Source organism: Choloepus didactylus, chromosome 3 (assembly GCF_015220235.1).
Source record: "Choloepus didactylus isolate mChoDid1 chromosome 3, mChoDid1.pri, whole genome shotgun sequence".
In the NCBI taxonomy this organism is placed as follows: Eukaryota; Metazoa; Chordata; class Mammalia; order Pilosa; family Megalonychidae; genus Choloepus; species Choloepus didactylus.
Window position 1 is genome coordinate 183,926,636 of NC_051309.1, and position 16,507 is coordinate 183,943,142.

General features: G+C 36.6%; 1 pseudogene; it reads right to left on the reverse strand.

The window, feature by feature from the left end:
- Nucleotides 1-7,956: 7,956 nt before the first annotated feature.
- Nucleotides 7,957-8,399, reverse strand: LOC119530586 (annotated as a pseudogene).
- Between the last annotated feature and the right edge of the window lie 8,108 nt (nucleotides 8,400-16,507).

Here is a 16,507-nt window from a genome sequence, read left to right on the forward strand (position 1 = left end):
CCTCAAGAAGATAACTAGATGTGACTTCCAATAACAAAGATCTCTGAATTGGCAAAGTGATGGTTTGGAACTGTATGTACACAGAAAATCATGTTCTTACAACTTATCAATTCATGTGGGTGTGAACCCATTGTAAGTAGGGCCTTTTGATGAAGTTACTTCAGTTTAGGTGTGACCCACCTCATTCAGAAAGGGTCTTAATCCTTTTACTGGAGTCCTTTATAAATGGGATGGAGAGAGAGAGCGAGAGAGAGAGAGAGAAAGAGAGAGAGAAAGCCACGAAAGCAAAAGCTGAAATCAGTGAAACCCAGAAAAGATGGGAGAGATTAGCAGACAACACCATGTGCCTGTCCATGTGGCAGAGGAGCCAAGGATCGCCTGCAGTTGGTATTTGGGAAGAAAACATCACCCTGATGATGGCTTGATTTGGACATTTTCACCAGCTTCAAAACTGTAAGCTCATAAATTGCCATTGTTTAAACCAACTGATTTCATAGTATCTGCTTTGAGCAGCCTAGGAAACTAAAACAGCAGGTTTACTAGTCTTGTCTTTCTGACACAAGAGAATGGCTTTGTGAATTTTCACGGGATATGGATTGTTAAAATATTAGGAATGTTTATGGGCAAGGGTATGGGTGATGCAGGATTTTAATGGAATCAAATTACAAAAATGCTGCAATCTGAGTTACTTTAAAACCAATATAAAATGTTGTCAGAACATATTTCTTAGAGTGGGGCTTAGTACATTGCCTTGCCCATTCCTATGATGCTGGTACGAAGTCAATCAAGTGTCCCCAACACTCTGCAAACGTGACTTCTCTATACTACTCTGTAGCTCATGAAGAGCATGGCTGGCAGTGACTGGAGTCCTGGAAGAGATGAACCGTACTTAAGTATATGCACTAATTTGCATAGCATTTGGAATTTTTTTTAACACTCATTTAAATATGGTATAAAATAACAGTGGTCCTTAGATGTTTTAATCAGAGGACCAAGGCTTAGAATACTAATATTCTCAAGTACTCATAAGCTCTTTAGTAACCTATTTCCTTATGCATACTAATTGAGGATAGTCTCATCATCTTTATTAGTTAACAGCGTTTGTTCTGTTTGGCTTGGAGTACATAGTTGAGTGCAAAACATTTTTAAAAAATTCTCCCCTACTGTGATGGTTCAGTTCATGTGTCAACTTGGCCAAGTGATGGTGCCTATTGTTTGGACTAGCAAGCATTGGCCTGATTGTTACTGTGAAAACATTTCATGGACTTAAATCATTACTAAGTTGATTGAATTTATGGTTGGTTACATCTACAATCAATTGAGGAGATTGCCTTCAACAATGAGAGAAGTTTCATCCAATCAGTTGAAGGCTTTAAAAGAAGTGATGATTTCAGCAGTCAGAAGGGAGATTTTCCATTTCTACTTCAGCCAGCCAGCTTCTCCTGGGGAATCCATTGAAAGCCTTCATAGGAGTTCCCAGCTTGCAGCCTGCCCTATGGAATTTGGACTTGTGCATCCCCACAGTCATATGAGACAATTTTTATAAAACTCTCATAATATTTACAGATGTCTCCTGTCAGTTCTGTTTCCCTAGAGAACATTGACTAATGCAGCCACCTACTGTAAATTAGTAATACTATAATATGAAATCTTTTAAAAAGTAACAATCCCTCCTTCTTTTCTATTATAATTTATTTTCTTGCTTTTCCTCTATAATTTTACCCTCTCTGATTGCTTCCCTAAACAATATCTGTTTAAAACTCTGAATAAATGGAATTCTACTAGGTGCATTTTTTGTTATCTTGCTTTTTTTTCACTTAAAAATATTTTTAAAAATTCATCCATGTTTTTTGAATGTCATGTAATACTTCTTCATATGGATATACTACTGTTCTGGTTTGCTAATACTGCCAAAATGCAAAATACCAGAAATGGATTGGCTTTTATAAAGGGGATTTATTAGGTTACAAATTCACAGTTCTAAGGCCATAAAAGTGTCCAAACTAAGGCATCAGTAAGAGGATACCTTCACTGAAGGAAGGCCAATGAAGTCCAGAACAGCTCTGTCAACTGGGAAGGCACATGGCTGGTGACTGCTGGTCCTTTGCTGCCCTATTGCATTTCAAAATGGCTTTCTCCAAAATGTCTCTGGGCTTCTGTCTCTCTTAGCTTCTCTCAGCTCTCTGCTTGGTTCTTCTGAGGTGTTTCTCTCTAAGCATCTGGGAGTCCTCTCTTAGCTTCTTCTGGGAAAACTCTGGGTTATATATCTTAGCTTCTCTTCAAAATGTCACTCTCAGCTTCTCTGAGCTCCTTCCCTCTGTTAGCTCTCTTAAAGGACTCCAGTAAACTAACCAAGACTCATTGTGAATGGGTGGGGTCACACTTCCATGGAAATAATTTAATCAAAGTTCTCACCCACAGTTGGGTGGGTCACATCTCCATGGAAACATTCAATCCAAAGTTCCCACCCCAAAAAATTGGATGGATTAAAAGATCATGGCTCCTCTGGGGTCAACAACAACTTCAAACCAGCACACTTACAATTTAGTTATCTGTTTTAATGTTGATGGACATTTGGGCTGCTCTCCCTCCCTCCCTCCCTCTCCCCTTCCTTCCTTTCTCCCTTCCTTCTTTCTCTCCTCCCTCCCTTCCTCTCTCTCCTCTTTCCTCCCTTCCTTTCTTTTCTCTCTAAGGATACCCTATTGTGCCAGCACAATTTATTTCAGATTGTTTTTTCTCCATAGCTCTGAAGTGTCATATATCTAGTATCTATACATGAAGGAGTCTGTTTCTGGGTTCTCTATTCTGTTCCATTGGTCTATTTGTTTTTCTTGGCACCATTATCTCAAATCTTAATCACTATAGTTTTATAATAATTCGTGAAATCTCATACAGCAAGTCTTTCTACCTCCCCCCACCAAAAGCGCCTTGGTTATAAATGGCTATTTCTGTTCCAAAATAAATTTAAGATTTAGCTGATCAAGTTAAGATTTAGGTTGTAATTGCACTGATGCAATACATTAATTTGGTAGGAATTGATATTTTTATAAAATTTAGTCTTCTAATTCATAAATATGGTACTCAATTAATTTAGGCTTTCTTTAATGACTTCCAGTAAACTTTTACAATTTTTCCTGTAGAGGTTTAGAATATCCGTGGCTTTTAAAGAAATTCATTTTCTACCTGTTTGTTGCAGATATACAGAAATACAATTTATTTTTTACTTTCTATCTAGGAACTTGATTAAATTCATTTATTAACTCCAAAAATTTGAGAGTTTTTGGATTTTCTATGTGATTAATAATATTATTTGTAAATGATGATTTTCTTCCTTTTCAAAACTTATGCTTTTCTTATATTATTCCATAAAGACCTCCTATACAATGTTGAATAGGAAGGGTATTAGTGTACATCCACATCATCTCTCTTGATTTATATGGATTTTCTTCAATTTCTCTCAGCAACATTTTGCACTTTTCAGTGTATAGTTGTTTCACTTGCTTGTCAGATTTATTCCCACTTCAAATTTTTATGCAATTTAAATGGAAGTTTAAAAATTTCAATTTCTGGTTGTTTGCTGTGCAATACAACTGATTTTTGTATATTGACCTTCTATCCTGTGATTTTTGCCAACCTCACTTACTAGTCCTAGTAACTATTTGTAGGTTCCATCATGTTTTCTACATAGACAATCATGTTGTCTGTAAATAAGGGAGGTTTTATTTGTTCCCTTCCAATCCGAATGCCTTTTATTTTCTTTACTTGCCTTATCGTTCTGCAAGAACATCCTGTACAATGTTGAATAAAAATGGTAACAGTGGGTGTCCTTGTTTTGTTTCTAATCTTAGGGAAGAAGCATTAAACTTGTCGCCATTAACTAAGATGTTAGCTGTCAGTTTTCTCACAGATCTCCTTTATCAAGTTGAGGACATTTCCTTTGAATTCCTAATATGCTTAGAATTTTTATTAGGAATAACTGACGGATGTTTTTTGTGTGATTATTGAGCTGATCATTTGGCATTCCTTTTTAGTTTTATTTGTGTCTTTATGTGTCAAGAGTGTTTCCTGTAAGCAGAATATAGTTGAGCATTGCCTTTTTTGTTTTTGCTTTTAGTATATATTTTTTAAAAGCAGTGTTTGGTTTACAGAAAAATTGTTCAAAAAGTATAGAGACTTCCTATCTATCCCCTCTCCACCCACCCCAACTGCCCTGCACACTCTTTCTCCTATTATTAACATTTTGCATTAGTGTGGTTGGTGCCTTTGTTACAACTGATGGATGATATTGATACATTTTTTTTTACATAAATGATTGCATTTATATGAAGTTCAAAATGTCAAAACTAAATATTATTTAGCAACATACACACACATACAGGTGATGAAACTAAAAAGAAAAGCAAGGAAAAGATTAGGATGAAGTCAGGATAATAATTACCTCTGAAGGTTGGCAAGGGGGCTGATAAGGCACCTGGTGGGTGTCTGGCTGCTGGCAATGTTCTATTTCCTGACTTGGGCATAGTTATTCTTTAAACCGTACATAAGTTTCACCTAACTCTTTGATTATGTATATCTCACTGTATTAAAAATTCCTATTAAAATTACAATGATAATGACATTCTTCTCTTCAAATCTAATTTTTCACATGATTGTATAAGGTCATTGTTGCAAAAATACTCGTGGTTTTCATAATTTTTCCAAACGACCTTTCTTAGTTCATTGATCATCAAATCAATGTCTTTTGACCTACGTATATATGTCATGAACCTTGGGAATTTTGCCTTAAATTATTTACTGCTGGATTCTGCCAGATCCTCATTTGTTAATTACTTTACTTCTAGCAATTCTCCGGCAATTTTACAGATTCTGCATATGCTACAGGATTTACCTAATTAATTTGCATTGTGTTTGTATTGTACGGGCACATACACATACACGGATCGACCTATTAGGATGCTAAGGGGTTGATAAGGAAAAGGCTTTAAATGTGGACCCTCTCTGTACAATCACCAAAACAACACCAACAGCAGCCAAAGGACAGGAGGGCAAGTATGTAAGAATTTATATTGCTTCCTCATTTATTTAGTATTATTAGATTACTGAAATTCCCTCTGCTGATGGATAATACATAACTACTTCTCTAAACTTCAGGTTAAAATGAAATAATAGGTCTAAATGAGGATACAGCACCATCTAGTAAGTAAATATTTCTACCTCTATGGCTGTCTACAATTTTTGTTGCTTTCTATAATATTTGTGCATAAATCGATCATGAAGATTCGCATTAGTTCACATGTCATAAACCTAAAGGAATTAGGAAAATTAATAAACTGATTAGGAAAATTAATAAGCTGCCATTGCTTCTTTTACTTCATATTTTGGGGGTTCTCCATAGGAATTCTTATTAATTTAGAAAATTTTATACTAGCATAATACTATATAGGTTTATTTGCAAAGTTCTGTATAATATGGACTATGTTCATTTATACCATTCATACATAGACTAGCATGAAAAAAGAAGTGTATTTGTCTTCCCTAGACACTAGCATACTCTGGGATCTTGTAAAGAAGAAAGACCATAGTAAGAGTTGCCTTGATTGGGCAATTATATTATGGTTATTTAATTCATTCTATTTTCCCATAATTTTCTACATTGCCAAAAATGACCATATATTAGACCTATTGAGAAAGGGGGTGATGGTAGAACAAACATCATTTGAAAATAACGAAAAGTAAATAATAAACAGAAAAGTGCCCCATAGCAATAGAATTTAGTGTAACAAGAAAAGCTAATACTTATAGAGCACCACACTATTTTATAGGCACTTCACAAATTTACATTTAATCTTCACAACAATCATCATTTGATAGATGAGAAAACTAAAGTATAGAAAGGATAAATGACTTACCCAAGGTCACACAGCTAGTAAGTGGTAGAGCCAGAACTCAGTCCCCAGGCAGTCTAGCTCCAGAGTCTGCCTCCTTAACTACTACACTTAATTGTTTTCTCTTTATACATGAAATCTTCTGGGACTGGCTTTTTTTCACATAACACTGTTTCATCAAGTCATCCCACGTAGTGTACTTCATTCATTTTCATTGCCATATAACATTACTTTGAATGGCTATACCACAATGTATATGTCCTTTTTCCTGCTAATTGGCACTTGAGTTGTTTTCAACTGTTATTCTTAGTACATGTCACTTGATATCCATGTGTAGAGGTCTCTGTAGGAGAGTAGAGTTGCTGAATCATAGGGTCTGTGAATGGCCAACTTCACAGAATCATGCCAAATTGTTTTCAAAGTGGTTGTACCACTTTGAATAATCCAACAAGTGAGTGAGTCTTCTCATAGAAGACATTACCTCTCTATCACATGTTCTTCTTAGGCTTCTTGATTTATGCCAATTTAGTAAGGATAAAAGAGTACCTCACTGTGGACCTGTTTTTTTTCTTTGATTAGTGATGAGATTGTATTTATTTTCATAAGTCATTTCACCATATGTCTTTGTCCGTGAAATTCCTGCTTACATTTTTTGTCCATTTTGCTGAGTTGTATTTTTTTTTATAGATTGGCAAAAATATACTAATCTTTTGTCAGTTATTTGTGTTACCCATCCCTTCTCCCAGGTTGTGGCTCATCTTTTTGCCTTCTTTAATATGTCATTTAATAGAAACAGACACGTTTATTTTTTGTTGTTGATATACTCAACATTTAAACTTAGCAATGATTGCTTCTTGCTTATGAAATCCTTTACTCCAAGGAAGGATAGAGATTCTTTTGATTTTTCTTCTAAAAAGGTATGTCGTTAACATTTCAGCCTCTAATCCATTTGGAACTGATTTTTGTGCATGGTGTAATATAGAGATCCAATTTCTTTTTTCCATAAAAATAAACAGTTGTCCCAGGACTACTCATTAAATATTCTCTTTTTTCCCAAAGATTATCAATTCTACCTCTATTACAATATCCAAGTTCCATATCTGGTGTTTCTTCCTGTTTCCATGAGTGAATTCTGAACTGTCCTTATTACAAGCTATTTATAATGTCTTGGTAATTGGCATGGCAACTGTTCCTTACCTTATCCTTCAGGAGCATATTGAATATTCTTGCCCTTTACTCATTAATATACATTTTAAATTCGCTTTGCTAAGTTAAACACCACACACAAATGCTGTGGGACTCTTGATTAGGAGTGCACTGAATCAAAAAACTAATTTGAGGAGAATGAATATCTTCATAATATTGAGTCTTTGTATCCTTGAATATGGTATTCATTTATTTAGGTCTTATTTTTATGTACAATTTTATAAATAGCTAATCATTATCACCTGTGAATCTAGATAGTCTTTTTTCCTTCCTTTTCAATCCATTAAATAGGAATCATGAGAATGGAAAGCAATGTGTATTCTGCTATTGTCAGATGGAATGTTCTGTAAATGTCACCTAAGGCAAGCTAGCTGATATTCATATCTTCTGTGTTCTTACAGATTATCCATCTACATGTTATATCAGTTATTGAGAGAGAAGCACTCAAGTCTCAGCTTCAAAGGTGGGTTTGACTTTTCTCCTTTCTGTTCTATCAGTTTTGCATCATGTAATTTAAAGGTCCATTGGATGTTTATATACATTTAGATTTATGGCTTTTTTTGTGAATGACTCTTTTATCATTATGTAAAGCCCTTCTTTATTCCTGTAAATTCTGTGCTTCTGGTATTAATGTAGTTACTCCAATTTTCTCCTGATCAATATTTGCATAATATATCTTTTCCCATTCTCTTACTTTTAACTTGTGTCTTCATATTTAAGGTGGGTTTCTTATAGACAACATATAGTTGGGTCTTGCTTTTCTATCTAATCTTCATTCTTCAATCTCACTACCTCTGTCTTTTATTTGATATGTTTAGACCAAGCGTCAGCAATTTTTTTCTGCAAACGCCACATAGTAAATACTTCAGGCTTTGCAGGGCGTATGTTCTCCTCTGCAGCAACCACTCAACTCTGCCATTTTATTGCCCACCAAGGCAACCAGTGGTTGGGTTTCTGTTTCCTCACTCACTCTTCACCACAGAATACCAGCCTTCTAAATTCTCAAAGCTTCGATAATTTGTAATATCATATATCAAGAGGATTCCCTGTGCTCCATAGATATATGTATTCAACATGTTGCTGCCTATTGTCTGCTCTCCTATATCCCAAATTTGAAGAGTAACATTCAAGCTTCCCGGCAATGTTATCCTTCTCGAAAAGAAAGCCAGCCCTATAATTTGTTTGTACTCTTTCCCAAAAGTATCTTGAGCAAAACATGTAGCTAAGGAGGTCTTCCTGGAGGTGCCATCTGCCAGCACGATGATTTTCAGTTTGCCGGTCCTGGGTCTCTTCCTCAGAGTCCGCCATGGTGTCCTGAACCTGGCTGCCCCCTGAGGTGGAGGAAGGAAGGAAAGAAGGGGGCCACCAGGGCTGGGGGAGTGGAGGAAGCGATACATTATTATTAATTAAAGCCCATAGTTGAAAGTAGGTTTTACCTGTGTGTTGTACAGTTCTATGGGTTTTGACAAATGCATGATGTAAAGTAAACACTGATCTTAATACTGTCTCTATAGTTTTGTTTTTCCAGAATTTCATATAGTTGGAATCTTGCAGTATACAGCTTTTTTAGACAGGCTTCTTTCACTTAGCAATATGCATTTAAGTTTCCTCCAAATCTTTTGGTAGCATGATAGCTCATTTCTTTTTAGTGCTGAATAATTCTTCTTTGTACAGATGTACCACAGTTTATTCACCTATTGAAGGATATCTAGATTGTTTCCAGTTTGGGGCAATTTTGAATAAAGCTGCTATAAACATTCATGTGCAGGTTTTTATGTGGATAGACATTTTCAATTCATTTGTGTAAATACTTAGGAGCACAACTACTGCACTTATATGGTAAATCTAAATTTATCTTTGTAAGAAACTGCCAAACTGTCTTCCAAAGTGTCTGTACTCTTGAAAACCCACCAGCAATAAATGAGAATCCTGTTGCTTCATATCCTCATCAGCATTTGATGCTGTCATTGTTTGGTATTTCTAATATGAGTGTAGTGGTATCTCACTGTTTTAATTTGCAATTCTCTAATGACATATGATATTATCTTTTTTTTTTCATTTTATTGAGATATATTTACATACCATGCAGTCATACAAAACAAAGCATACATTCAGTTATTCACAGTACCACCACATAGTTGTGCATTCATCACCAAAATCAATCCCTGACACCTTCATTACCACATACACAAAAATAACAAGAATAAAAATTAAAGTGAAAAAGCGCAATTAAAGTAAAAAAGAACAGTGGGTGCCTTTTTTTGTTTTTTTTTTTTTGTTTGTTTTTTTCCTTCCCCAATTTTTCTACTCATCCATCCATAAACTAGACAAAGGGGAGTGTGGTCCATATGGCTTTCCCAATCACATTGTCACTCCTCATAAGCTACATTTTTATATAACTGTCTTCAAGATTCATGGGTTCTGGGTTGTAGTTTGATAGTTTCAGGTACTCACTGCTCGCTACTCTAATTCACTAGAATCTAAAAAGGGTTGTCTATATTGTGCGTAAGAGTGCCCACCAGAGTGACCGCTCAGCAACTTTTGGAATCTCTGTGCCACTGAAGCTTATTTCATTTCCTTTCACATCCCCCTTTTGGTCAAGAAGATGTTCTCCATCCCACGATGCCGGGTCTACATTCTTCCCTGGGAGTCATATTCCACGCTGCCAGGGATATTCACTCTCCTGGGTGTCAGATCCCACATAGTGGGGAGAGGAGTGATTTCAACTGCCAAGTTGGCTTAGCTAGAGAGAGAGGGCCACATCTGAGCAACAAAGAGGCATTCGGGAGGAGGCTCTTAGGCACAATTGTAGGGAGGCCTAGCCTCTCCTTTGCAGCAATAGTTTTCCCAAGGGGAAGTCCTGTGGTAGAGGGCTCAATCCATCAAACCACCAGTCCCCTATGTCTGTGAGCACATCAGGAACCATCAAGGTGGGGAAGCCCAATACCCCTGCATTCTCCACCAGCTCCTCAAGGGTGCTCTGAATATTTTATTCATTGTTTTTTTTTTTTTAATTAACTCTTTTTTTAAAAAAAATTGACTATATGAAAAAATTTTTAAAAAGCATACAATAGAAAAACATTTGAAACAAACCATAACAAGGGAGTAAGAAAAAGACAACTAACCTAAGATAACTACTTTACTACCAACCTATTCCTACTCTACCCCAGGAAAATAACCTAATATAGTTACATTTCTGTGAACTTGTTCCTACCATACCCATCAGAAATTAACAGACCATAGTCATTCCTGGGCATTCCCAGAATGTTAAATTTTACAAACGATAGCTTATCTGTTCTTATTGGGTTATCATTCTCCCTTTCTTAACTGCTCTCTATCACTAGTTCCCCTATATTCTACATTATAAACCATTTGTTTTACATTTTTCAATGTTCACCTTAGTGGTAGCACATAATATTTCTCTTTTTGTGTCTGGCTTATTTCGCTCAGCATTATGTCTTCAAGGTTCATCCATGTTGTCATATGTTTCACGAGATTGTTCCTTCTTACAGCTATGTAGTATTCCATCATGTGTATATACCACATTTTATTTATCCACTCATCTGTTGAAGGACATTTGGGTTGTTTCCATCTCTTGGCAATTATGAATAATGCTGCTATGAACATTGGCATGCAGATATCTGTTCGTGTCACTGCTTTCAGATCTTCCAGGTAAATACCAAGTAGTGCAATCGCTGGATCGAAGGGTAACTCTATATCTAGTGTTCTAAGGAACTGCCAGACTGACTTCCAGAGTGGCTTAACCATTATACAACCCCACCAACAATGAATAAGAGTTCCAATTTCTCCACATCCTCTCCAGTATTTGTAGTTTCCTGTTTGTTTAATGGCAGCCATTCCAATTGGTGTGAGATGGTATCTCATTGTGGTCTTAATTTGCATTTCTCTAATAGCTAGGGAAGCTGAACATTTTTTCATGTGTTTCTTGGCCATTTATATTTCCTCTTTAGAGAACTGTCTTTTCATATCTTTTGCCAATTTTATAATTGGGCTGTCTGTACTATTGTCACTGAGTTGTAGGATTTCTTTATATATGCAAGATATCAGTCTTTTGTCAGATACATGGTTTCCAAAAATTTTTTTCCCATTGAGTTGGCTGCCTCTTTACCTTTTTGAGAAATTCCTTTGAGGTGCAGAAACTTCTAAGCTTGAGGAGTTCCCATTTATCTATTTTTTCTTTCGTTGCTTGTGCTTTGGGTGTAAAGTCTAGGAAGTGGCTGCCTAATGCAAGGTCTTGAAGATGTTTCCCTAAATTATCTTCTAGGAGTTTTATGGTACTTTTATATTGAGATCTTTGATCCACTTTGAGTTAATGTTTGTGTAGGGTGTGAGGTAGGGGTCCTCTTTCATTCTTTTGAATATGGATATCCAATTCTCCCAGCCCCATTTGTTGAAAAGACTGTTGTGTCCGAGTTCAGTGGCTTTGGGGGTCTTACCAAAGATCAGTCAGCTGTAGATCTGGGGATCTATCTCTGAATTCTCAGTTGGATTCCGTTGATCAATATGTCTATCTTTGTGCCAGTACCATGCTGTTTTTACAACTGTAGCTTTATAATAAGCTTCAAAGTCGGGGAGTGTAAGTCCTCCCACTTCGTTTTTCTTTTTTAGAGTGTCTTTAGCAATTCAAGGCATCTTCCCTTTCCAAATAAATTTGATAACTAGCTTTTCCAAGTCTGCAAAGTAGGTTGTTGGAATTTTGATTGGGATTGCATTGAATCTGTAGATGAGTTTGGGTAGAATTGACATCTTAATGACATTTAGCCTTCCTATCCATGAACATGGAATATTTTTCCATCTTTTAAGGTCCCCTTCTATTTCTTTTAGTGGAGTTATGTAGTTTTCTTTGTATAGGTCTTTTACATCTTTGGTTAAGTTTATTCCTAGGTACTTGATTTTTTTAGTTGCTATTGACAATGGTATCTTTTTCTTGAGTGTCTCTTCAATTTGTTCATTTCTAGCATATAGAAACTTTACTGATTCATGTGCATTAATCTTGTATCCTGCTACTTTGCTAAATTTGTTTATTAGCTCTAGTAGCTGTATCATCGATTTCTTGGGGTTTTCCAGATATAAGATCATATTATCTGCAAACAATGACAGTTTTACTTCTTCCTTTCCACTTTGCATGCCTGTTATTTCTTTGTCTTGCCAGATGGCCCTGGCTAGAACTTCCAGCACAATATTGAATAACAGTGGTGACAGCGCACATCCTTGTCTTGCTCCTGATCTTAGAGGGAAGGCTTTCAGTCTCTCACCTTTGAGTACTATGCTGGCTGTGGGTTTTTCATATATGCTCTTTATCATATTGAGGAAGTTTCGTTCAATTCCTACCTTTTGAAGTGTTTTTATCAAAAACGGATGTTGGGTTTTGTTGAATGCTTTTTCAGCATCTATTGAGATGATCATTTGATTTTTCTCTTTTGATTTGTCAATGTGTTGTAATACATTGATTGATTTTCTTATGTTGAACCATCCTTGCACACCTGGAATGAACCACACTTGGTCATGGTGTATGATTTTTTTAATGTGTTGTTCTAGTCTGCTAATGCTGCTTGAATGCAAAACACCAGAAATGGATTGGCTTTTATAAAAGGGGGTTTATTTGGTTACACAGTTACAGTCTTAAGGCCATAAAGTGTCCAAGGTAACACATCAGCAATTGGGTACCTTCACTGGAGGATGGCCAATGGTGTCTGGAAAACCTCTGTTAGCTGGGAAGGCACATGGCTGGCATCCGCTCCAAAGTTCTGGTTTCAAAATGGCTTCCTCCCAGGACGTTCCTCTCTAGGCTGCAATTCCTCAAAAATGTCACTCTTAGCTGCACTTGGGATATTTGTCCTCTCTCAGCTTCTCCGGAGCAAGAGTCTGCTTTCAATGGCCGTCTTCAAACTCTCTCTCATGTGCAGCTCCTGTGCTTTCTTCAAAGTGTCCCTCTTAGCTGTAGCTTCTCTTCAAAACTTCACTCACAGCTGCACTGAGTTCCCTCCACCTGTCAGTTCATTTATATGGCTCCACTGATCAAGGCCCACCCTGAATGGGTGGGGTCACGCCTCCATGGAAATATCTAATCAGAGTTATCACCTACAGTTGGGTGGGGCGCATCTCCAAAAAAAACACTCAAAGAAATCTAATCAGCACCAAAACGTCTGCCCCACAAGACTGCATCAAAGAATATGGCTTTTTCTGGGGGACATAATATATTCAAACCGGCACATATTTCTTTGGATTCGATTTGCAAGTATTTTGTTGAGAATTTTTGCATCTATATTAATTAGGGAGAGAGGCCTGTAGTTTTCCTTTTTTGTAGCATCTTTGCCTCATTTTGTTTAAGTTTTAGTAAGATTGGTGTCAGTTCTTTTTGGAAAGTTTGGTAGAATTCCCCGGTGAAGCCATCTGGCCCTGGGCATTTATTTATGGGAAGCTTTTTGATGACTGATTGGATCTCTTTGCTTGTGATTGGTTGGTTGAGGCCTTCTGTTTCTTCTCTGGTCAGCCTAGGTTGTTCATATGTTTCCAGGAAATTTTCCACTTCCTCTACATTATCCAGTTTGTTGGCATACAGTTGTTCATAGTATCCTATTATAATTTTTTTACTTTATTTGGGATCCGCAGTAATGTTACGTTTCTCATTCATTATTTTGTTTATATGGGTCTTCTCTCTTTTTGATTTTGTCAGTCTAGCTAGGGGCTTGTCAAACCTGTTGATCTTCTCAAAGAACCAAGTTTTGGTGTTATTTATTCTCTTTTTTTTTCCTCTACGTCATTTATTTCTGCTTTAATATCTGTTATTTCTTTTCTTCTACTTGGTTTAGGATTGGTTTGCTGTTCATTTTCTAGCTTCTTCAGTTGATTCATTAGTTCTTCAATTTTGGCTCTTTCTTCCTTTTTAATATATGTGTTTAGTGCTATAAATTTCCCCCTCAGTACCGCTTTTGCTGCATCCATAGGTTTTGGTATTTTGTCTTTTAATTTTCATTTGTCTCTATATATTTAGCAATTGCTCTTGCTATTTCTTCTTTAACCCACTGATTGTTTAGGAGTGTGTTGTTTAACCTCCAGGTGTTTGTGAATTTTCTAAGTCTCTGATGGTTATTGACTTCTAATTGTATTCCATTGTGGTCAGAGAATGTGCTTTGAATAATTTCAATCTTTTTAAATTTATTGAGGCTTGTTTTATGTCCCAGCATATAATCTATTCTGGAGAAAGTTCCATGAGGACTAGAGAAGAATGTGTATCCTGCTGATTTGGGATGTAATGTTCTATAAATGTCTGTTAAATCCAATTTATTTATCAGATTGTTTAGGTTTTCAATTTCCTTATTGGTCTTCTGTCTGGTTGATCTATCTATAGGAGAGAGTGATGTGTTGAAGTCTCCCACAATTATTGTGGAAACATCAATTGCTTCCTTTAGTTTTGCCAGTGTTTGTCTCATGTATTTTGTGGCACCTTGATTGGGTGCATAAACATTTATGATTGTTATTTCTTCTTGTTGAATTGCCCCTTCTATTAGTATGTAGAGGCCTTCTTTGTCTCTCATAACATCCTTGCATTTAGTCTATCTTATCTGAGATTAATATTGTTACTCCTGCTTTGTTTTGGCTGTAGCTTGCATGAAATATTTTTTCCATCCTTTCACTTTCAATTTCTTTGTGCCCCTGTGTCTAAGATGAGTCTCTTGTATGCAACATATTGATGGTTCCTTTTTTTTTTTTATCCATTCTGCCAATCTATATCTTTTAATTGGGGAGTTTAATCAATTACATTCAATGTTATTACCGTGAAGGAATTTCTTGAATCAGTCATCTTATCCTTTGGTTTATGTTTGTCATATATATTTTTTCCCTCTCTCTCTTAATGTCCTTTAATGTACCCATACTGAATCTCTTCAGTGCTGAATCTTTCTCCATCTCTCTCTCTCTCCTTTCTTTGTTTCTCTGTCAGTAGGGCTCCCTTTAGTATCTCAAGTAGGGCAGGTCTCTTGTTAGCAAATTCTCTCAGCATTTGTTTGTCTGTGAAAAATTTAAGCTCCCCCTCAAATTTGAAGGAGAGCTTTGCTGGATGAAGAATTCTTGGTTGGAAATTTTTCTCTCTCAGAATTTGAAATATGTCATGCCACTGCCTTCTTGCCTCCATGATGACTGTTGAGTAGTCACTACTTAGTCTTATGCTGTTTCCTTTGTATGTGGTGAATTGCTTTTCTCTTGCTGCTTTCAGAACTTGTTCCTTCTCTTCCGTGTTTGACAGTGTGATAAGAATATGTCTTGGAGTGGGTTTATTTGGATTTATTCTATTTAGAGTTCACTGGGCATTTATCATTTGTGTATTTATAGTGTTTAGACAATTTGGGAAGTTTTCCCCAACAATTGCTTTGAATACACTTCCTAGACCTTTACCCTTCTCTTCCCCTTCTGGAACACCAATGAGTCCTATATTTGGATGTTTTATATTATCTGATGTCCATTTCAATTTTTTCAATTTTTTCCCCATTCTTTCTTTTGTTCTTTCATTTTCCATTCTGTCATCCTCCAGGTCACTGATTCATTGTTCAGGTTCCTCTAGTCTTGTACTATGAATATCCAGAATCTTTTAAATTTGGTCAAGTTTCTTTTATTTCCATAAGATCATCTATTTTTAAATTTACTCTTGCAATTTCTTCTTCATGCTCTTCTAGGGTTTTCTTCATGTCCTTTATATCCTGTGCCACGCTCTTCTTCATGTCCTTTATATCTTGTGCCATGGTCTCATTGTTCATCTTTAGTTCTTTGATTAATTGCTCCAAGTACTGTGTCTCCTCTAATCTTTTGATTTGGGTGCTTGGGCTTGAGTTATCCATATCATCTGGTTTTTGCATATGCTTTAAAATTTTCTGTTGTTTTTGGCCTCTTGGCATTTGCTTAACTTGATTGGGTTCTTCTAGGATTTGTAGACTGATTAAAACTTTTATCTCTAATTTGTCAGATCTACAGCTTCACGGAGTACACTTTAACCAGCAGGTGGCATCAGTGAGCCACCTATTTCCCTCAAGCCAGTTGTCCCCCACTTTGTCTTTGTGGTGAGTGGGGGTGTGAGTCTTGTGGGGTCCAATTGGTGCACCAAACTTGCGTACATAGTTGGTGTTGCCCACCCTGTATATGGGGCGTGTGTCTGAGTAGTTATGGAGGGGGGGCAGCTTTAATTATCAAATCTCCCTGGTGTTCCTGGAGATTTAAAGCTGTTGCAATAGTCTAATCCTTCAGTTCAGTCTTGTCACAGTTTGTCTCTGCCACTGACCCACAAGTTCTTGGTATTGGCATATGGTCCCTGGGACTTGCAAGTGGGTCCCTGTTCCAATCTGTGCACTCCTAGGTCCTCTGTTGAGGGATGACTGTGCTATGTCACAGATGAGCGCTGTCCC